This window comes from Elgaria multicarinata, chromosome 3 (assembly GCF_023053635.1).
Source record: "Elgaria multicarinata webbii isolate HBS135686 ecotype San Diego chromosome 3, rElgMul1.1.pri, whole genome shotgun sequence".
NCBI lineage: Eukaryota > Metazoa > Chordata > Lepidosauria > Squamata > Anguidae > Elgaria > Elgaria multicarinata.
In genome coordinates this window covers 171,702,510-171,727,114 of record NC_086173.1, presented here as the reverse complement: position 1 = coordinate 171,727,114, position 24,605 = coordinate 171,702,510, and positions in this window count along the sequence as shown.

Sequence of the window (24,605 nt, the reverse complement as noted above, 5' to 3'; positions counted from 1 at the left end):
AATTGGGCCCGGACCTGGACTGGCAGCCAATGAAGCTGGAAAAGGACTGGCGTAATGTGATCTCGCCGGCCAGTCCCTGTTAGTAAACGGGCTGCCCTATTTTGTACCAGCTGAAGCTTCCGGAATGTTTTCAAAGGCAGCCCCATGTCACACTGCTCTAACAGTCAAGAAGGTTTTCCTGATGTCCAGCTGAAATCTGGCTTCTTGTCACTTGAGCCCGTTATTCCGTGTCCTACAATCTGAGAAGATCGAGAAGAGATCCTGGCCCTCCTTTGAGTGACAACCTTTTAAGTATTTGAAGAGTGCTATCATGTCTCCCCTCAATCTTCTCTTCTCCAGGATAAACATGCCCAGTTCTTTCAGTCTCTCTTCATAGGGCTTTGTTTCCAGACCCCTGGTCATCCTGGTTGCCCTCCTCTGAACATGCTCCAGATTGTCTGCATCCTTCTTGAATTGTGGAGCCCAGAACTGGACACAATACTCTAGATGAGGCCTAACCAGGGCCAAATAAAGAGGAACCAATACTGCCTTTCTTTCAGCCATTATCGCACGGTTGGCTCATATTCAGCTTGCAATATACAACAATTCCAAGATTCTTCTCTTTTGTAGTATTGCTGAGCCAAGTCTCCCCCATCTTGTAACTGTGCATTTGGTTTCTATTTCCTAAATGAAGAACTTGGCATTTATCCCTATTAAATTTCATTCTGTTGTTTTCAGCCCAGCACTCCAGCCTATGAAGATCACTTCGAAGATTGTCTCTGCAGGGCAGAGAAAAATTGCTCTCTCGGACTCTGGAGAAGGTTTTCAGGCCCCAATCCAGTTGGGGAAGACGGGGAGTCTGCCGGGACCAGGGCTGGCCCTATAATGTGGCAGCCTGATGCAGGCGCACCAGGTGGTGCAAAATTTATTTATTTATCGGTCAGGCTAGATGCTTTGGAAGGCAATACAGGGAAGGAAAGGAACCTCTCGTGCAAGCACTGAGTCATTACTGACTCTTGGAGGGACGCCAGCTTTCGTTGACGTTTTCTTGGCAGGCCTTATAGCAGGGTGGTTTGCTGTTGCCTTCCCCGGCCGATATTACCTTTCCCCCAGCTAACTGGGTACTCATTTTACCAACCTCGGGAGGATGGAAGGCTGAGTCGACCCGAGCCGGCTGCCTGAAACCAGCTTCCACTGGGATCGAACTCAGGCCATGGGGAGAGTTTCGGCTGCAGTAACTGCTGCTTTACCGCTCTGCGCCACACAGGACCACCACAATTTCTGACATTGCACAACATCACCAGTGATCATGGGGTGCATCAGTTAAGACATGCTCTTTACTATCCAGTTCCTTGGCTTTGTTTGAGCCAACATGAGATTAGCCCTTAACTCTGGTCATGAACTGACACGTGGTTTGATCATCAAATATATATTAGTACCCAACAACTTATTTTCTCATATCAGATGTTGAAAGGAATAGAATGAAGGAAGTGGTTTTTCTCACCTTATTAAACCAACTGGGCCATCTAATAGCATTCTGGTCAATGGTGACTATGACGTCTGGGGATCCCTGCCTCTCTAGACTCCCAACTTTTGCTGTATAAATAGTTTCATTGGGAAATTTCACAGAGTTCACAATGTCAAAGTCAGCTGCCAAGTCTCCGTTCTCATCCAAATACACCCCGTCCATAGAGGAATTGTAAAACTGGAAATTTCTCAAGAATGGGTGAAGCTAGAATGACATAGAAAACACCAGTATATAAAAATGTTGCTTATTTCCAGTCTATCCTGACCTAGGAGTCACGGTCAATGTACGACTTCTCGATCCTCCCAAAGTGCAGGACATGGAATAACGGGCTCAAGTTAAAGGAAGCCAGATTCCAGCTGGACATCAGGAAAAACCTCCTGACTGTTAGAGCAGTGCGACAATGGAATCAGTTACCTAGGGAGGTGGTGGGCTCTCCCACACTGGAGGCATTCAAGAGGCAGCTGGACAACCATCTGTCAGGGATGCTTTAAGGTGGATTCCTGCATTGAGCAGGAGGTTGGACTCAATGGCCTTGTAGGCTCCTTCCAACTTTGCTATTCTATGATTCTATGAAAAGCAAGCTCTAAACTTGGATCCTTTTGGAGAATTCCCAAAATTTATCAGGTGTACTGTGCCTACGTATTTTATTCTGTGTGAACAACTACTGGACTAGATAGACACATGATCAAGTTGAGCATGGCTTTTCTCATATACTTATGATCTCTGCAGATGCAGCCCATTGCACCAAGTGTCCAGAAGATCAGCATCCAAACAAGGACCGAGATCAATGTATCCCAAAGGAAATAACCTTCCTGTCACTAAAGATGAACAAAGCCCTATGAAGAGAGACTGAAAGAACTGGGCCTGTTTAGCCTGGAGAAAAGAAGATTGAGGGGAGACCTGATAGCACTCTTCAAATACTTAAAAGGTTGTCACACACAAGAGGGCCAGGATCTTGTCTCGATCCTCCCACAGTGCAGGACACGGAATAATGGGCTCAAGTTAAAGGTAGCCAAATTCTAGCTGGACATCAGGAAAAACTTCCTGACTTTTAGAGCAGTATGCCAATAGAATCAGTTACCTAGGCAGGTTGTCGGCTCTCCCACACTAGAGGCCTTCAAGAGGCAGCTGGACAAGCATCTGTCAGGGACGCTTTAGGGTGGATTCCTGCATTGAGCAGGGGGTTGGACTCATGGCCTTGTAGGGTAACCATATGACTGGATTTTCCCGGATTTGCCCTGGGTTGTTATGACAAATCCGGGAGGGGGAGGGGAAATCCGGATTTTTCCAAAGAGCAGCTCTAATGGGAATTAACAAAAATGCTTATAACTCTGTCATTTTTTAAGATAAAGACATGAAACTTGGCATGATGGTAGCTCTTATGAAGGGCTTTATTCTTAACATCTTTGAAACAGATCCATTCATCCATTGATTTTTAAAGGATTTTTTTAAAAATTGAGGTTTTAAAATTATTATTTTTAAAATTGTCATTTTTAAAGATAAAGAGATGAAAGTTGGCACCATGATAGCTTTTAGGTAGAGCTTTAGCCATACTAAATTGGAAACAGATCAGTTCATACATTGATTTTTAGGAATTCTTTAAAATTTGAGGATTTAATTTTTTTTAAAAAATGTTATTTTAAAAAATAAAGAGGTGAAACTTGGCAGCATGATTGCTCTTAACAAGGACTTTAGCTATGCTAAGTTTGAAACAGATCTGTCCATCCTTTGAATTTTAGGATTTTTTAAAAAAGTTTGAGGTTTTAAAATTACTTTTTTAAAAGTAATTTTAACATGGCGAACATGTTTCCTCCTTTTTAGTTTCCAAAATATGGTCACCCTATTTTAGGCCCCTTCCAACTCTGCTATTCTATGATTCTATGTATCTTTGCATCCTAAAGAATATTCCAAAAGTACATGCTGGTTCTACCATTAGGCAGAGGGAGATGGGTCTTTTCAGGAGTAGATTCCAGGTTCTGTTAAAGGCCAGAAATATCCCATTCTGTAGTGTATATTCATTGTGTACATGAGTGGTGGGGAGTGAGTCTTTTGTTACTAGGCCAGCCCGATCCAACAGGAACATGCAAGCTGTGCCAGATAGCCAGAAACTTTGTAGCAGAAGCATCCCAGTTTCAAATAAACTGGACTGGAGTGGACTGGGCGTATGCATTCATTCACCCACCCCAATTCATTCATCAAATGTTTGTGCTACAACCACAGCAAAAGCAATCTTGGAGCAACTTACAGAAAAATGATACAGAATTCCGCAGGTGTTGATAGTCACTTTAAAGGCTCAGGCCCCAGACCCATTGGACACACACCCATAAACATTTGGAGTTTCTCATTTATATCAATACATAGGAAAATTTAGAAATAGTCACTTGGATTTATTTTAATTCCCCAGAATGCCAAGAGATGTTTCCTTGGGCACAAATGACTGCTATGAGGGCACGTATTAGCACTCCCAGTAGAAGATGGAAGGAGGCGGCAGGAGTTTGATGTCAGCAGGGCCATGTAGATTCCAGAGCAGTGGCCCAGACACTTCTCCACCCAAGGAACTCTCTTAAAACTGGGGGATTCCTATGGTGGTGGAAAATAAAAAGTGGGTACTAAGAGATACAGAGAAGTTTCAGCTGAGCATGAGGGCAGCCCACCCTACCTCAGGAAGATATTAGGCTGACCATATGAAAAGGAGGACAGGGCTCCTGTATCTTTAACTGTAATGTAGAAAAGGGAATTTCAGCAGGTGTCAATTGAAGTGGGTGAAATTCTCTCCATCAACACAGTTAAAGCTGCAGAAGCCCTGCCCACTTTTGTATCTGGCCACTCTGCTATAGCTAGTGTAGCTTTAACTGTTGTGATGAAGAGGGAATTTCACCCACTTCAATTGACACCTGCTGAAATTCCCTTTTCTACATTACAGTTAAAGATACAGGAGCCCTGTCCTCCTTTTCATATGGTCACCCTAATTTGACCTCCAACACTCCAGCCTATGAAACAAACTTCAAAGTGATCTTGATAGGCTGGAGTGCTGGGCTGAAATCCACAGAATGAAATTTAATAGGGATAAATGCCAAGTTCTACACCCAGGAAAAAGAAACCAAATGTACATTTACAAGACGGGGGATACTTGACTCAGCAATACTACAAACAAGAAGACTCTTGGAATTGTTGTAGATCACAACCTGAATATGAGCCAACAGTGCAATATGGCTGCAAGAAAGGCAAATGCTATTTTGGGCTGCATTTGGAAGTATAGCTTCCAAATTGCGTGAGGTACTGGTTAAGCCTCATCTTGAGTATTGTGTCCAGTTCTGGGCACCACACTTCAAGAAGGGTGCAGACAAGCTGGAGTGTGGTCAGAGGAAGGCAACGAGGATGATCAGGGGTCTGGAAAAAAAGACCTATAAAGAGAGACTGAAAGAACTGGGCATGTTTAGCCTAGAGAAGAGAAGACTGAAGGGAGACATGACAGCACTCTTTAAATACTTGAAATGTTGTCACACAGAGGAGGGCCAGGATCTCTTCTCGATCCTCCCAGAGTGAATGACATGGAATAATGGGTTCAATTTACAGGAAACAGATTCCAGCTGGATATCAGGAAAAACTTCCTGACTGTTAGAGCAGTACGACAATGGAACCAGTGACCTAGGGAGGTTGTGGGCTCTCCCACACTAGAGACCTTCAAGAGTAGCATGACCATATGTAAAAGAGGACAGGGCTCCTGTATCTTTAACAGTTGCATAGAAAAGGGAATTCCAGCAGGTGTCATTTGTATATATGGCGAACCTGGTGAAATTCCCTCTTCATCACAACAGTTAAAGCTGCAGGAGCTATACTAGAGAATAGCTATACCAGATTTAAACGAGGGCAGCTTTAACTGTTGTGATGAAGAGGGAATTTCACCAGGTTCCCCATATATACAAATGACACCTGCTGAAATTCCCTTTTCAATACAACTGTTAAAGATACAGGAGCCCTGTCCTCCTTTTCATAGGGTCACCCTATCCAAGAGGTAGCTGGACACAACCACCTGTCAGGGATGCTTTAGGGTAGATTTCTGCATTGAGCAGGGGGTTTGATTCGATGGCCTTGTAGGCCCCTTCAAACTCTATGATTCTCATCTCACCATTGCTTCTGAAAGCTTCTCAGAGTCTGATTGTAATTTGCACTGGGACTACCTTTGAGGAAACTAGGAATACCTGCCATGGCTCAACATTTTCGCTTTCCATTCTGCCTCCAGCCCTGAATGCCATCCCCTTGGATCTGGAGGAGTAGGCCGCATTTAAGGCCTGCGCTATAGCTTGGACGGTGTTGTAAATGCTGTAGGTGTCTTGGAAGACACTTAGTTCCAGGAAACGCTGATCCAAACCTTCCAGGTTCTCTTTCACTCGGCATCGTTTCCGGCCTTTCACAGATAACTTATGCTTTAAATATAAACATCGAAATCCCACTGGTGTAGTAAAACCAAAACTAATTATAACTGAAGATGGCAAAGTATGACGTTTTGTTTCTTTCTTTGTCTTGGTAAATAAAGATAAATAACCATGGGGAAGGCCTCGGCGATACCCAAAAGCCCACGAAAAGCTGAAGTACGGCAAGGCAATTGTGACCCAAATTTTGCCAGAAATTGGTGTCAGGACTTTGTCAACTAGGTCTTGCAAATGTTCTATATCCACATAGGACTGAGACATCCCATAAAAAACAAATACAGTGACACTGTGGGTGGAAATCAAAGACTTGCGTAGGCGCTCTACGGACAGAGTTTCACGACGATCATACACTGGTAAGATGGGTTGTGAGAAGGCAACGCAAATGCCATTCCTGATGAGCACAGGTGTCAAGGTCGTTATGAACCTTTCTCCATTGTCATTGTCTGGAGCAAAGAGGCCGATCCAGGTCCATCTGAAATGCAGGAGGAGTTGGACAATGCCCAGGAAGGGGGGTTCTTCTTTGGGGACCATCCGGTAAAAGAAAGGAAACTTGGTTTTATCAAGAATATTATCAAAAGGGGCATAACTGACCTAGTAAGGAAGGAAAAGATGGGAGGATTTGTTTTATTTTCAGGAGAGAGCAGAGGTATAAATTTATAAACTGAAATTGGTTTACAAATGGCACATTCCTGGTCATTCTGATGGGCAGAGTGTCTTCGGAAGGAGGACTGTGTCTCTGCAATTATTATTATTATTATTATTATTATTATTATTATTATTATTATTATTTTATTTCTTACCCGCCTCTCCGATTGGATCAAGGCAGGGAACAACAGCAATCATAAAATACATAAAATACTGATTAAAAAAAGAATACATTGTTAAAAACACCCTAAAAACATCCTAAAAGACTCCCGCGGCTTGACATATGACATCAAACCATGCGAGATAATCCTTCCACCGAGAGCATCTGCCTGCATCCCGCCTTCCATTCATCATCTATGGAGAGGGGGTAGAGAGAAGGGATACTGTCTTCTGACAGTATCCCCTCTCTCCGCCCCTCTCCACAAATGGCACGGGCGACAGGGTGGAGTGATCCCATCTCCTGTCAGGAGAAGGGATTACTCCACTGCCTCCTTGTTGCTGCGGCAAAGGCTGTGGCAAAAGGCACGCCACAGCCCTCGCTGTAGCAACAAGCGGCGGAATAATCCCATTTCCAAACAGGAGATGGGATCACTCCACTCTGCTGCCTGCAGCTTTTGTTGCTATGGTGAGGGTGGGGGAAGAACTCTGTCAGAAGAGACTCATAGAATAATAGAATAGTATAGTTGGAAGGGGCCTACAAGGCCATCAAGTCCAACCCCCTGCTCAATGCAGGAATCCACCCTAGAGCATCCCTGACAGATGGTTGTCCAGCTGCCTCTTGAAGGCCTCTAGTGTGGGAGAGCCCACAACCTCCCTAGGTCACTGGTTCCATTGTCGTACTGCTCTAACAGTCAGGAAGTTTTTCCTGATGTCCAGCCGGAATCTGGCTTCCTGTAACTTGAGCCAGTTATTCCATGTCCTGCACTCTGGGAGGATCGAGAAGAGATCCTGGCCCTCCTTTGTGTGACAACCTTTTAAGTATTTTTATATTTTTATACTTAAAAGGTGTGCTTTTTATACTGTATTTTGTATTTGTGCTTTTAACCTGTTGGTTGTTTTATTATGGTTTTAATTTTTGTGAACCGCCCAGAGAGCTTCGGCTATTGGGCGGTATAAAAATGTAATAAATAAATAAAATAAATAAAATAAATAAATAAATAAGTATTTGAAGAGTGCTATCACGTCTCCCCTCAATCTTCTCTTCTCCAGGCTAAACATGCCCAGTTCTTTCAGTCTCTCTTCATAGGGGTCTCTCCACAGGCCCCACCATTTGGTAGGGATGGGGCTTACTATTCTGTTGACGACTATTAGCATGTTGTGTTCAACACGACATGCTAATAGTCAACTGTGGAGTGGACTTATGCACACAGGGTTGACTATTGTGTCGTCCGAATGCGCCCCAGGAGTGTGAAAATTGACCTGCTTCTATCGCCTCCTCAAACTATGACTTGGCATATCATACATTTCTTTCAAAGTTTGGTAAAATCTACTGAAGTATATTATTTAGACTTGTTGAAGGGTTTCATTAGATTGATCAAGATCCGAGCAGCAGTTCAAAAGCGATTACGATTTTCATGCCCCATGAAATTCTATACCAACAACTGCATGTTCATATTCACTCTGACGCTAGAAAGCTGACAGGAATCCATTGTTATGGTGGGTGGCCTGATCGGGGAACGCCATTTTGCACATTTTTCTCATGCAGGCAAAACGTTAGTTTTGGGACCATAGCTAAACTCCCTGTTGTCCGATCTGCCCCCAAAGTTTGCATGTAGATAGTTGTTTAATTTTTCAAGCAGAATAGCTATGTTTGATGCATAACAAAGCTTATTATGGGATGTTATTGGGGGGAAGGATTCACCCCTCATGTGGGCTTCATGGAGGAAAATTAGCATTACTATTTTACACCTGGTCCTAGTACTGGTAAAAAAAAAAAGAAAGAAAAATGGATAGAGACCATGGACTAGACATTTGCCCATCCCTGCCCTAAAAGGCCACATGAGGGGTGCATTTTTATCTTGCAGGGGTGGAATTTGAACCTACACCTCGTTTCTCATCATAGGGCTCCTTCACACCTTTTTTTCCCCCTTCTGGTTTGTCTCCGTGTTTTTTACCTCCGTTTCATAACCGCGTCAAGGGCTCCCTCACACACGGTCCCCTTTTATGTGGGCTTTTGCTTGTTTGCTCCTCCCTTCCACCCTACCCCTTCTCCTTCCTCCTCCAGTTCATTGGTTGTGGTACTCTGATGGGCGTGGGCTCTCCCCCACCCTTGCTCTGGCTTTGTTATTTAGCAATTACTTTTAAGTTTTCATCTGGGCTCCATTCGGGCCAGGCAGTTGGAGCACTAAAAAGTCCATTCAACCAACTAACAAGTCCCAACGATGATGTGCTGGAGGAGGAGACCTGCCCGGCCATCCCCCTTTGTCAGAAAAACTCCATTAGCACACGCCCCCAGCAAAGGAAAAAGCGAGAGGGGGAAATAATCCAGACTTTCCCCGCACCAAAATAAAATGCAACGGGGGGGGAGGAGCGAGATGTGTACAGGACAGGGACAACGTCATGTAAGTACTGGGCTGCAAAACCACATACCAGGATTGGCGAGAATGAGATAAATCACTGGTGTGATGGAACTCATAGTGTTCTTTTCCATTAATCTACTGGGAATTTCACAGTGTTACCACTTGTGAATCTGCTATTGTAACTTGCAAAGGTCTCTCACTTCCTAAAAGTAAACCAATACAACTATTTTGTGTTGCGCACTATGATGTGAACCATTGTTCCTCCAGTACAACAACCCCCTTTTTTTGGAGGATCTCATGGGTTCTCCAAACTTGGCTTTTAGCCAGAATAGAATCATAGAATCATAGAATAGTAGAGTTAGAAGGGGCCTACAAGGCCATCGAGTCCAACCCCCTGCTCAATGCAGGAATCCACCCTAAAGCATCCATGACAGATGGTTGTCCTGCTGCCTTTTGAAGGCCCCTAGTGTGGGAGAGCCCACCACCTCCCTAGGCAACTGGTTCCATTGTTGTACTGCTCTAACAGTCAGGAAGTTTTTCCTGATGTCCAGCTAGAATCTGGCTTCCTTTAACTTGAGCCCGTTATTCTGTGTCCTGCACTCTGGGAGGATCGAGAAGAGATCCTGGCCCTCCTCTGTGTGACAACCTTTAAGTATTGGAAGAGTGCTATCATGTCTCCCCTCAATCTTCTCTTCTCCAGGCTAAACATGCCCAGTTGGAATGGGTGAGTATTGTTAGAATGGCAGTCCTTCCTTCTCTGTAGTATTTTCTCTGGCCAAAGGCTGATTCTTTTCCGGCTGACAGTGTTTGTGCATTAATACCTGGGGCTTTTTGTAGATGCCCAACATAGTTGAAATCTGAATGGATGTATCTGAGACAGTTCCTTCTATGAAAATGAGCATCTTCTTCTGTCTTCCACAGTTGTAGTTTGGAATATTTGCCTGCCCAGCAGAGAGCTGGTCTACCATGGCATCGTAAGTCATCCTTGCATCGAAATAGTTCTCATTGATGTTGTAGCCCAGGGTGATGTTGGGTAACACATTTGGATTCTGATTGATCTCATGAATGGCAATCAGGAAGGACAGAAGTTTCCAGTACTCATTCTCCCCTGCTTCCCTGCAAAAGGGTACACAGCATCCTGTCATGCTCCTTTCTGCAAAAATATGTCAAGTGCCTGCTTTTGTCATTTTAAAGGTCTTTGTAAACAATACACATCTTTGGATTTTTACTCACAGAGTGTGAGCACAGGTCTACCTAAGAAGCAAAATAAGAGATCCCCACATCATGGCTCATGCATGTTTCTTGTAAGGTGAGTTGCCACTTGCCATTTAAACAAAACCAGTACACTCTGACGCAGAATCATAGAATCATAAAATAGCAGGGTTGGAAGGGGCCTACAAGGCCATCGAGTCCAACCCCCTGCTCAATGCAGGAATCCACCCTAAAGCATCCCTGACAGATGGTTGTCCAGCTGCCTCTTGAAGGCCTCTAGTGTGGGAGAGCCCACAACCTCCCTAGGTAACTGATTCCATTGTCGCACTGCTCTAACAGTCAGGAAGTTTTTCCTGATGTCCAGCCGGAATCTGGCTTCCTTTAACTTGAGACCGTTATTCCGTGTCCTGCACTCTGGGAGGATCGAGAAGAGATCCTGGCCCTCCTCTGTGTGACAACCTTTGAAGTAATTGAAGAGTGCTCTCATGTCTCCCCTCAATCTTCTCTTCTCCAGGCTAAACATGCCCAGTCCTTTCAGTCTCTCTTCATAGGGCTTTGTTTCCAGACCCCTGATCATCCTGGTTGCCCTCCTCTGAACACAGAAAAAGGGGAATAGATGAGTTTCTTTGTGCTGAAACCTGAAACAGAGGCTGGAACAAATTCAAACACCTACACAATAGGGGTGTGCACACAATAGGGGTGTGCACTCCGCCCCGGAATTATCTGGTAACATTGATGGTGCTATATAAATTAATAATAATAATAATAATAATAATAATAATAATAATAATAATAATAATAATATCCACAGAGCATTCAATCTTCCAGAGCAGAGATTGGCTGCATCAAATAATTTTAGAGTGTAGATGCAGCCGATTTGTGCTTCTAAAGTATCCATAATTATCCTGCTCTCACTCTCTCTCTCTCTCTGTGTCTCTATATTTGGAAAATTCTGAGTGGGGTGAGGGGTAGCTAACCAATTAGAATTGCCACAGCACTGTCTCTGATCATGTTCTCCTCCAATTGCAGTGTTTGGGGTGAATAGGAAACACTAATTTGCTGCTGAATCTGGTTATCAGAGGAGAGAGGGAGCACATTTCTGCTCGGACTCATAAAAGTCAATCATCCTCATTTCCACAGTGTGAAAATGCTGCTGGGCTGGGTGGGCTTGCCTACATGGTGAATGAGAAAGCTTCTACACCTGAGTCAGGCACAGGCAGTCTCTTTATTTCAGTGGCTGGGTGCAGGGAGGGGGGCTCCGTCCAATAGAGAAGGGATAGAGCCCAGATAAAAAAAAAATCCTAAAAAAAATCAAGGCATGAATGGCTCTGATTCAAACTTGGTGTGGCTAAAGTCCTCCTTAAGAGTTATCATCTTGTTGATTTTTTATCTCTTTATCTATAAAAACACAGACGTAAGAATTTTTGTATTTCCCATTTTAAAAACTTCCTAAAAAGTAAAGGCGTGAACCTATCTGATTCAAACTGGATGTGGATAACACCCTCCTTAAGAGCTATCACTGTGCCAAGTTTTATCTCTTTATCTTTAAAAATGAGGGAGCTGTAAGCATTTGATTAATTTCCATTGATTAGAATGGTTATCCAAAAAGGCTCAAATTTTGGGGTGGAGAAGACCTACTTTCACACCCCTACTCGCAAACAGGCAGTTCTTTTCTCTGACCATTTTTGGATAGCCGTGAAGTGATCCCTTCCTCAAGCACCATTGCCAAGTGGACACAGGCTTTTTCAGTGGTGGCACCCAAAATGCAGAATGCCCAGCCCAGAGCACCTCACTAGCCAATGCTCTTGGTGTCATTTTGGTGCCAGACAGGCAAAGACCCATTGATTTTAGGCCATTCAATGTGTCCCTTTAATCTGCAACCCAAACTCTTCCTACCACATTTGCTAATAAACAGGGAAGAGAAAAAGCAATGCGGCGGCATTTTGTTTTTAGGAAACCAAGAAAGCACCATCTTAGGCACACAAGCTGCCTGGTACACTGGTCTCATACTCTGAAACCAAAGAGGGCATCTGTTCCTTGGTTAAAGTTATGCCAGAAAAATCTGAGTGTCTTCTGATATGTTTGTTTAAATTAATCTCATCAGCTTGTCAGTGAAATGATGAGCTATGCAATTCATGGCCACCCCGACAAACAGATAAAGCCATAGCAATCCTAAACAGGCTATTGACAACGAAAAAAGGATGTTTCCGTAGCAAATTATTTTCCAAGTTTGCAAGAACTCCTGCAATACCTTTTTGAATACCTTTTAAATACTTAAAAGGTTACCATACAGAGGAGGGCCAGGATCTCTTCTCCATCATCCCAGAGTGGAGGACACGGAATAATGGGCTGAAGTTACAGGAAGCCAGACTCCGTCTGGACATCAGGAAAAACTTCCTGACTGTTAGAGCAGTATGACAATGGAACCAGTGACCTACGGAGGTTGTGGGCTCTCCCACGCTAGAGGCCTTCAAGAGGCAGCTGGACAAACATCTGTCAGGGATGCTTTAGGTGACAAATGGTTGGACAGATGTATGCTTTAGGTGCACTGAGCAGGAGGTTGGACTTGATGGCCTTATAGGCCCCTTCCAACTCTACTATTTTGTGATTCTGTGATTCTTACCTGTCTGTTCAACTCTTCTGAAAGCCTATCTCCAAAGTCAAAACAGAAGCAAAATATGGACAGTGATTTACCCCAAGAACATATTCCACAAAACAAGGTTTGTAGGGTGACCATACGAAAAGGAGGGCAGGGCTCCTGCATCTTTAACAGTTGTATTGAAAAAGGAATTGCTGCAGGTGTCATTTGTATATATGGAGAACCTGGTGAAATTTCCTCTTCATCACAGCAGTTAAAGCTGCAAGTGCCCTGTCCTCTTTTAAATCTGGCCACTCTAGTACAGCTCCTGCAACTTTAACTGCTGTGATGAAGCGGGAAGTCCCCCAGGTTCTCCATATATACAAATGACACCTGCTGACATTCCCTTTTCTATGCAACTGTTAAAGATACAGGAGCCCTGTCCTCTTTTATTTAGTTATTTAGTTATTTATTACATTTTTATACCGCCCAACAGCTGAAGCTCTCTGGGCGGTTCACAAAAATTAAAACCATAATAAAACATATGGTCACCCTAAAGGTTTGTCCTTCCAAAGAAATGGGTATACTGTATCAAAACCAGGTATTGCAGTGTTAATTCCAGTGCTACTGAATTGCTTACCTATACAGTTTCTTATGAGGAGGTCTGTGAAAAGAAGATTGCTGGAGCCGACAGTGTGTTGTAGATACAACGCCACTAATGAGGTGGTCACCCGGCTTGTAAAAGTTCAGTGTTTTTGGTACATCCCATACTAAGTTCAGCGGACATTTTGCCTTCAGCATCCTAAAGGCTGCGCAAGGTAGAAGCAGTAGCAGCAGCAGCAGCAGCAGCAGCAAAAGCATCGTTCTGGGTCTGCCTGCCATAGTCACTGGAGCATAAGCAGCTAATGAGAAGAAGTGAATATCTCTTAAAAGACCAATGCTCCAGTGATTTTACAAGTGGAGGGACGATATTAAAGCTCCTAGTTTCATACTCTCCACTTGCTGTGCCGTAAGTCACAGCAGGAGCTCTCAAGGGCATGCAAAGTATTAATATGTACTAGTTGTGTCATTCTGGTTAGAAGAAGTCAACCCCACCCCACCCCATCCCATGCTAATCATCATTCCGATGTTGTTCTCAAAGGCCACCTTTAGAAGGGAAGTCCCTTGAGCTGTGGCAAAAACTAGAAATAAGCACTATGATTTCGATAATTACAAAGGGGAAGCAGCATTGCCTCTCAAAGTTCATGGACTCTCTTGTGTGGCTCCAGGTGCGGAGCTGGAGGGAGCATGTTTGCAAGAACTTACTGATGCAGGCCCATAGTCAGACAAGGGTCAAGGCAGGAGGAAAGTTGAGACTGGCCTGAACTTTGTTAGAGAAACACCATCTTAAGAGCCATGGCCAGCTATTTGTTTAGTGTGTAGGGGTTGTTTATTTATTTATTGAATTTTTATACCACCCAATAGCCAAAGCTCTCTGGGCAGATCATAGAATTATAGAATAGTAGAGTTGGAAGGGGCCTATAAGGCCATCGAGTCCAACCCTCTACTCAATGCAGGAATCCACCTTAGGGATCCCTGACAGATGGTTGTCCAGCTGCCTCTTGAAGGCCTCTAGTGTGGGAGAGCACACAACCTCCCTAGGTCACTGGTTCCATTGTTGTACTGCTCTAACATTCAGGAAGGTTTTCCTGATGTCCAGCTGGAATCTGGCTTCCTGTAACTTGAGCCCATTATTCCATGTCATTCACTCTGGGAGGATTAAGAAGAGATCCTGGCCCTCCTCTGTGTGACAACCCTTTAAGTATTTGAAGAGTCCTCTCATGTCTCCCCTCAGTCTTCTTTCCTCCAGGCTAAACATGCCCAGTTATTTCAGTTTCTCCTCATAGGGCTTTGCTTCCTGACCCCTAATCATACTGGTTGCCCACCTATGAACATGCTCCAACTTGTCTGCATCTTTCTTGAAGTGTGGTGCCCAGAACTGGATGCAATATTCTAGATGAGGCCTATCCAGGGTCCAATAGAGAGGAATCAGGGATTCAAGATCCTTCCCATTGTGGTTCTCAGAAGCAGAGTTGAGAAAGATGAAACAAAGAGTCTGCTCCATCCTTCCCCACCCTTGAACTGCAGCTACTATGGATTCTGGCCTTGCTGGGTGGGGAAGGTGGGACTTGCATTCCAACACCACTGGAAGGCTCCTCTTTATCGGTCAACCTGCAGAGCTTCTACCGAATGAAACTGAAAGAGCAGGACACGTGGGAGCAGGATGAGTTCAACACAAAGGTCCAGAAATAGAAATCCTTTATTGCACTGAATGAGAGTTCACAATGCATTGGGGGAGCTTTGAAGTTACACAGGACTCTTAGCCTTAGTCTTTAAAACGTAAAGAGAAGTCAGCAGTTTTCTGACCAGAGAAATAAGGTCAGTACTTTGTTGTTAAGTAGCACTCTCTGGCTGTTTCAGTTTTTCATGAGAAATTTAAACAGATAACTAGCGGAATTCCGTTTTGCATCTTAAGTACCCGGTCAGTGTCTCAACCATACACAATTACAAACCTACATTTGTGGCACTAGAGGAATCAGTGATCGCTACCAATGTGACACTCTCTGCTACTCGTGGCAGGAACAAGAAAGACATGTGGGCATTCAGAGACTCAGCAGGAGCGCCAACAAAAAATTTGGCACCTAAGGATGGAAGAAGAGGCTTTGGAGCAACCGGTATACAGAGGAATGACGCCTCTGTTTCTGGAGTGGACCATTCTAGGGTCACCATGCATTCACCTCAGTCAGATGTGACCAAGCCCTTTTGCGGTAACTACATTCAGAAGAGAGACTTGATGCTATTATGGTTCCAGCTTGAGACTAGTAGCTTGTATTCGTGAAAGCCAAGGTGGTTCCAGATGACAAAACTGAAACGAATGTAGTCAAAATCAAATTCCACCTTCTGTTTTCATCCTAAGATGTTCCTTTGCATTCATTTCAGGCCTGAATATAATAATGTAGCACTTGGGAAGAAAGATGCAGCCCAATAACCCAGCACTGGAGGCCAAGATGGAGAAGACCTGCACGGCCACCATGTATTTCCCCTTGGTGCTCAGGTAGGAGGGCACAAAGGAAACCCAGACACTGCAGAAGACCAGCATGCTGAAGGTGATCAGCTTGGCTTCGTTGAAGGCTCCAGGCAGCTTCCTGGCTGTGAAAGCCACCGTGAAGCAGATGGCAGCCAGGAAGCCCATGTAGCCAAGGGCAGTATAGAACATGGAGACAGACCCTTCATTGCATTGCAGGATGATCTGTCCAGGCTGGGAGTTCTTGTCTGAGTCAGGGTATGGGGGAGTGAGGCCCAGCCAGATGGTAGAAATAATAATCTGGACAATAGAACAGGAAAAGACAATGGCGTTGGTCAAACACTTCCCCAGCCATCTCCTCACCCTGTTCCCTGGCTTCGTGGCCAGGAAGGCCAGCACCACAGTGATCGTTTTGGCCAACAGAGAAGAGACGGCAACTGAGAAGATGATGCTGAAGGCTGTTTGTCGGAGGAGGCAGGTGGCTTTCCTTGGCCGGCCAATGAAGAGGAAAGAGGACAAGAAGGAAAGCAGGAGGGAGATGAGGAGAACGTAGGAGAGGTCCCGGTTGTTGGCTTTGACTATGGGAGTTTCTAGGAATTTAATGAAGATTCCTAAGACCAAACCTGTAGTTATGGATAAGAATAGGGCACAGGAAACTAGGATAATCCCCAAAGTTTCTTCATAGGAGAGGAAGGTTATAATTTTGGGGACACATTCATTCCGGTCCATGTTGGGATGACGATCTTCTGGACATGCAGTGCAAAGTTCTGCATCTGGGTGGGGGGGAAGAGTGAGTTCTAGCATCATTAAAAAACAAACATTTTCTTTCTGTGATGAAAAATGCAGGTGTTGTGGGGTGGGGTCACCTAAGCTAATGATGGTGGAAAGGTCAGGAACTATCTCGGTGTAGTAGGAATGTGAAGCTGTGAGAAGAAGGAGAAATGAATTCTCAGGATGCTGAACTTTATTATGGTTTTAATTTTTGTGAAACACCCGGAGAGCTTCGGCTATTGAGCGGTATAAAAATATAATAAAATAAATAGATAAATAAATAAATTCTTCTAGAATGGCTTCTCAGGTTCCTCTGAGGCCCAGCATTGGGCAAAAGGCAGGATATAATAATAATAATAATAATAATAATAATAATAATAATAATAATAATAATAATAATAATAGAGATGTACAGGAGGGTCTGTCCTGTGAGTGTCTGTCCTGGGGATCCGTGCTAAATCCAGTCAAGAAACCAGCTTCTGCTGGGGCGTGCTTCCTTTACAATGAGAAACAGCCCTCCTACCAGGTCTTCTTTGCGCATGAAGGGACCCTTTTCTGGGAGCGACAGCTTTCCTGGCAAAGGCGAGTCCTCCAACAGAGACTGTTTAGGCATAAGCTTTGCGCCTTCTGACTCTCCCATCTACATGTTACTTGCATGTTGCTTATATTTCTATGCCTGAGTGGGGTGGGGGCATTCAGAAGACACCTTAAATCAGGGCTTTAACCATGGTGGTTAAGCCAAAAAGCTGTGTCGTGTTCAGAAGACAGTTTAAACCAGGGCTTTAACAATGATAAATAAAGCTTTTTGCTTTATTCACCATGGTTAAAGCCATGGTTTAAGGTGTCTTCTGAATGGGCCCACAGTGTGTGTGATTGTACGATTGTTGGAATCCCCACCACAGCCATAAGGATCTCTCCCTGCCTTTCTGATCATAAGCCCAGGGAAGCCTTCCCCAACTTGGAGCCATTCAGGTTGGGAGAGGCTGCCCCAAACAATCATTTGTTTTCACTCCCTTATTCAAAGCCATCCAAAGAAGAGGGGGAATCCTTGGCCCCATTCCTTACAGACCACCTTTTACTTGGGGACCACTTGCCTTCGGTGGTGGAAATGGTTCCTTCCATGCAAGGAGCGCAGCCGTAGCAGCAACTGAGCTGTCCTTCCCGAATCACCTTGATGAAGCCAGGACTGCAGCTTCTGCTACATCTGGACTGAGGCACCGTCTAACCATAAAGACAGAGAACCAAGAGTCAGGGGGTATTTCTATCTATGGAACTTCATGGTCACCCATAAGAGATTTCCTACCACATCAACATGCAGATTGGGTGGGCTGGATATTGGGTTGGGAGTGTTTTTCTTCAGGAATGTGGCACTGAAGGAAATGGCTGAACTCCAGCCTGATACACCATGGTTCAAATCCTGGTGACCTCCTCCACAGTAGGTCACCACACCTAAACAAGGATATTATAGAGCTGGAAAGAGTGCAGGAAAGGGCCACTAAACTGATTAAGGGGCTGGAGCATCTCCCCTATGAGGGAAGGTGACATCAACTAGGATTGTTTATTTTGGGGAAAAGGAGGCTATTCGCAGACAACATATGTCCAAGGAATGCAGACAGAGATTCAACTGGGAAAGGAGGTATTCCCATTTATATATGATATGGGGTAAGGCAGGTGAATTTCTGCCTGCATTGATAGGAGCTGGGAAGGGTCCTTGGGTCCTACTAAATGGACTAAGGGACATTATTCAGGGCAACAATCTTGTATGGGCCTTGAGTCATGGAGAGCGATGAAAGATGGGACAACTTCACTTGCCTCCAGGAAATACAGGCAGAAATTCTCCTGGAAAAGATGGCAGGCTGCTCAAAGAATGAAAAGAAGCAGCCCCTACATGGTTTGACACCTCTGCATAGGTCCCACAATCCCTACTATGTATTTCCACATGTTTTACTTGATTTGGAAGAAGGAGAATTTTACGTGAACTTTCTGGCTCCTTAGAGAGACCTTTAGTTCAACATTTCTCTTCTTTTTGGCTCTGATTGAAAACTGTATATCCTTAATATATATTTTTTGTAAACCACAGATACACACACACACAAAATATATATAATAAAATTCAACAAATGATTAGAATGCAAAAGAAACTGAAATAAATTAAATTCCATAAAGGGACAGGACATTGCTTGGAAGTTGAGAATAAAGACATGTCAGGCACGGATGTTATTCTTCATAGCTGCACGGGACAAAGGTGGACAATTAAAAAAACAATTATCAGCCAGAAACATCCTTCATCCTTTGCTCAAGACTAAGATCTCCCAAGGGCAAACATTTTTAAACAAACTCTCTGTTCATAATTAAAGGAAGAATAGATCTTTTTATTTTTAAATGTTATTTATTGAAGCTTGTTTCTTTGCCTACTTCATCCGGCTGGTTGAAGGGAAAACTTTCAGACCTGCAATTCTCATCATGTTGAGCACTTAAACAGCTTTTCTTCCAAAAGACTTTAAATTAAGGCTTGTAAACATTTCTTACTGTCTACATCTGCAATACCACCAAAGGATATGGGAGGATCAAAGAGATGATCTTGGATATTTTTTTTATTTTTTAAAAAAATGCACATATCTAGAAATTGAGAAAAAATATTAATGTTGATCACCATAATCACTAAACTATAACTATGAAGAAATCCTTCAATGCTTAAATACATAAAGAAGTAAAATGTGTTTTTACCCACATTGTGAAACCAGCTGGGCCATTTCACAGCATCCTGGTCAATGGTGAAGGTGATGTCTGAGGTCCCCTTTCTCTCCAGACTCCCAACGGTCCCTGAATGGATGGACTTATTGGGAAGCATCACGTAGTTCACGATGTCAAAGTCAGCTGCCAGGTCACCGTTTTCATCCAGCTGCACTCCCATCCTGGAGGTATTGTAGAACTGAACGCTTCCCAGGAAATGGTGAAGCTACAATGGCAGAGGAAATTATCAGAATGGAACACTTGATTGTGCGATTGCGACCCAGGACTCCTCGCTGGCGCACATGACTTTTATTTATTTATTTATTTATTTATTACACTTATATACCGCTCCCATAGCCAGGGCTCTCTGGGCGGTTTACAGAAATTCTAAAATTGAGGTAAAAACAAGTATACAAAGTTTTAAACTCTAAAGCACAGAACATACACACATAAAGAATTAAAAACCGATTAAAAACTAAACAGGTGGGTTTAGGATGTGCCGCCATATGCCTGGGCAAAGAGGAAAGTCTTAACCTGGCGCCGGAAAGATAGCAGCGTTGGCGCCAGGCGAGCCTCATCAGGGAGATTGTTCCATAGTCTGGGGGCCACCACCGAAAAGGCCCTGTCCCTCGTTGCCACACTCCGAGCCTCTCTCGGTGTAGGCACCCGGAGGAGGACCTTAGATGTTGAACGTAGTGACCGGGTATATTCACGTCGGGAGAGGCGTTCTGTCAGGTATTGTGGTCCCAAGCCGTGTAAGGCTTTATAGGTCAAAACCAGCACCTTGAATTGGGCTCGGAAACATACAGGCAGCCAGTGCAAGCGGACCAGAGCAGGTGTTATATGGTCAAACCTTCTGGTTCCCGAAATCAATCTGGCCGCTGCATTTTGCACGAGCTGCAGCTTCCAAACCGTCTTCAAAGGCAGCCCTACGTAGAGCGCATTGCAGTAATCTAACTTGGAGGTTACCAGAGCATGGACAACTGAAGCCAGGTTATCCCTGTCTAGATAGGGGCGTAGCTGGGCCACCAACCGGAGTTTGTAAAAGGCACTCCGTGCCACTGAGGTCACCTGAGCCTCAAGTGACAATGATGGATCTAAAAGAACCCCCAAGCTACGAACTTGCTCCTTCAGGGTGAGTGCCATCCCATCCAGAACCGGTAGAACGCCATACATCCTGGCAGCGGAGTCACCTACTAACAGCATCTCAGTCTTGTCTGGATTGAGTCTCAGTTTATTAGCCCTCATCCAGTCCATTGTCGCAGCCAGGCACCGGTTCAGCACATCCACAGCCTCTCCTGCTGAAGATGAAAAGGGTGGGCAGAAAGTAGCTCTCTAGATGTTTGGGATTTCAACCATTGGCCATACTGGCTGGGGCTTCTGGGAGTTGTAGTTCAAACATTGGGACATCTGCTCACGCTTCTTTTATACATGATATAGATATTTGGTGGTGGTGTGTTTTTTTAAAAAAAAATGCTTTCTGGTTCAGCATACACTTGATGATGATGATGATGATGATGATTACATTGTTAACACAACCTAAAAACATTCTAAAAACATCCTAAAATTCCCCTGGGGAGGCCTGCTGGAAGAGATCAGTCTTGATAGCTTCCTTGAATGCTAGTAGAATGTCAAGTTGACGAGTTTCCTCCGGCAGGCCATTCCATACTTGTGGTCTAATGCTACAGACCCTGTAACATTCTAAATACTGAAAGACCTAGTTGAATTGAAGCTATCAATACAATTTTATATCCTTAAAAAAAAAACCTCAGGGATCAGAATGGGGTGCAGGTCTTTTCAGGCAGCAGATTCTGGGTACTGTTATAGGGACAGAAATGCTCAGTTGTGCATAATATTCTCGGTTCATGAGAACATCAGAAGAGCCCTGCTGGATCAGACCAATGGTCCATCTTGTCCATCATTCTGTTCACACAATGGCCAACCAGCTGTCGACCAGGAACCCACAAGCAGGACCTGGGTGCAACAGCAGCACCCTCCCACCCATGTTCCCCAGCAAATGGTGTATATAGGCTTTTATGCAATTAATGGGACTAATTCTGCCAGACACCCTTGGGAGCTGTGCCAAATGGCCAGCAAATTTGCAGCACAATCAGCCCAAGGGGAAGAGAGCTTCTGCTATGGGGCGGTATATAAATGTAATAAATAAATAGGACTAGGCTGAGCATTGAACATTCATTCCTCCCACCTCCCCTACAAACACACATTCATTCATTAAATTTAGGTGTTGCTTCACCCTGCAAAAGCAGTTGGCAGGCAACTTATACAAAAATCCCTAATCATTGTAGCAAAGTAACAAATACGAATGAATTTGAGGGAATTTGGAAACAGTTCCTTGTATATGTGTTCTCTAAGAGAAGTGGAAAACCACCACCAGAAGAAGTAATGAGATTTTGGAAGCAGGAATAGATCCCAAAGGGTGAAGGGGAGCAATTGTATTGTTTGATTATGAATAATGAAAAATTACAAATGTTAACAGTTGAGCAAATCTATGTAATATTTTTTTTCTCTTTGATGGATTGTTTTAATGTGATGTTGATGTATTTTAATTTGTGTTAATAAAAAATTATGACAAAAAAAAGTATACCAAGGAGCAGAGCGGGCTCTACAGGACTAGAGAGGGCACTCAGGTGTGATCAAGTCGGTGGCCCTCCGCATCTCACTGTTCCACAGTGAGGCTAGGGCCTCAGCTGGATCGCCAGCTCTCTCCACTGGAAAATCCCCAAGAGCATTCAGAAATCCATTGGATTCCATCAGTCTCCTGGGTCGGACCATCCGAATGGGTTCCTCACCCTTGCAGGAGGGTAGTAACGCCGTGAGTTCAAATCTCACCAAGAAATGACCATGACAGTGGGGTTACTTGGACCCCCCAAACTTCAGACTACCCATTTCTTATGAGACCACACCTCAACCAGTATGGAGTGGGGTTACTTGGACCCCCCCAAACTTCAGACTACCCATTTCTTATGAGACCACACCTCAACCAGTATGGAGTCAGGACCACATGTAGAATCATAGAATCACAGAATCATAGAATAGCAATCAAGCAATATATTTATTGCTCAATCCACAGATCATTGCAACACATAGAATAGCAGAGTTAGAAGGGGCCTAAAAGGCCATTGAGTCCATCCCCCTGCTCAATGCAGGAAACCACCCTAAAGCATCCCTGACAGATGGTTGCCCAGCTGCCTCTTGAAGGCCTCTAGTGTGGGAGAGCCCACAACCTCCCTAGGTAACTGATTCCATTGTGGTACTGCTCTAACAGTCACAGAGGTTTCTAAAGGCAACCAAGCTCATATTTAAATCTCAGTCTCATCTGCTCTTTGTTGGAGCAACATACTGAAACCCCCACTTGGATTTCTGCATCAGCACCACTTGGTGTTTTCCACTGAGTTGATTTCTTCCCATCCCTGACTGTAATTTGCAGTGGAGCCACCTTCATGGAAAGAAAGAATACCTGCCATGGCTGAAGCTTTTTGCCTTCCTCTCTGCCTCCACCCAAAGCCATCCGCTTGGATCTGGATGTGTATGCCGCATTTAAGGCATGTGCTAAGGCTTGGACCGTGTGGTAAATGCTGTAGGTGTCTTGGGACAGGCTGGCATCAAGGAGATGCTGAGGCAAACCTTCTAGATTCTCTTTCACTGTGAACCGGCTCCGGCCTTTCACAGATAATGCATGCTTTGAATATACAGGGGGAAATCTTTTATTTGGACCTGAATCCATCCCAGGAGCAATAAAAAATGGCCAAAGAGGAATTTGTGAAAATGGCATATTCTTACGTTGTGTTTGGTTCTCCATTTTTATTAAAAATGATAAATAACCATGCATTTCAGAGTCCTCTAGAGGCCTATCAAAAGACATGGTCAAACTGCTGTGAAGCAAAGCTATTGTGATCCAAACTTTCCCTGAAATTGGTTTAAAGACTTGGTTTACTACGCCTTGCATGAATGATACATCCATGTAGAACTCAGCTGCCCCATAGTAAACAAACACATGGACTTTGATGACAGAAAACGAGTTCTTGCGTAGCTGATTTTGCAACAAGTCACCTGAAAAGTCAGATGACCATATGATGGTTTCTGAGAAAACCACACAAATGCCACTCTCGATGAGCACAGGTGTCAAGGTGTTTAGGAACCTTTCTCCATTGTCGGTGTCTGAAGCAAAGAGACCGATCCACGTCCACCTGAAATGCAGGAGCAGTTTGACAATCCCCAGGGAGGGGGGTTCTTCCTTTGGGACCCACCGGTAGAGAAAAGGGAACAGGGTTTTGTCAAGACCATGATGAATGGAAGCATAATTGACCTGGTAGGAAAGGAAAAGATGTAGGAGTAGTTTCACTTTCAGGTCAATGCTGAGATAAAACATATTCATTGAAAAGTTTTAATAATTTTAAAACTGCCTGTCATTCTGATCGGCAGTATTACTGAAGAGGGAGAGCTATATAGCGCAGTCCCTCTAAACTGAGAGCTTCAGCTATTGGGCAGTATAGAAATGCAATCAATCAATCAATCAATCAACTCTAACCTGAGCCACAAACCCACATCCTCAGAGGATTCTAATTTTGGATGATTTTTTTTATTGTTTCACAAACATTTATAACATAAAAACATTACATAAAAACATTACATGGAATACAGACATTTGGGGGGGGGCAGGAATAACCCCTTGTTCTCAGAAGAGGTTCCAGAGTTAATATGTCAGAGAGAGGATTTGGTTACTGAAAGTCATCACAAGGCTTCCGCCTCTCCAGGATCCAGTTTTCCAGAAATAACCCAGACCCCTGAATTCAGAGGAGGCTGTACGGCCATCGTCAGACTCAGAGAACTTGGCCATTAGGACACTAATGTAACACAGTGACTCCCAAATCCAACTTACAGCTCAGTTTTAATTTGGCGATTGTTGGAGCTACGTAGAAACAACCCTAGTTGACCTCCTGCCTCCTGCCCAAAGCAGATATTTCCATGGTGCTAATCTAACTATCCTGCCCCAACTTACACAGCAGATCCTTCCTAAATATTTGACCCACAGTTGAACCAGGCAACCAGGCAACAACAGGGCCCTTCATTATTATTTTCATTATTAATATTCCACCTTTACCCCAGTACTGGGACTCAGGGT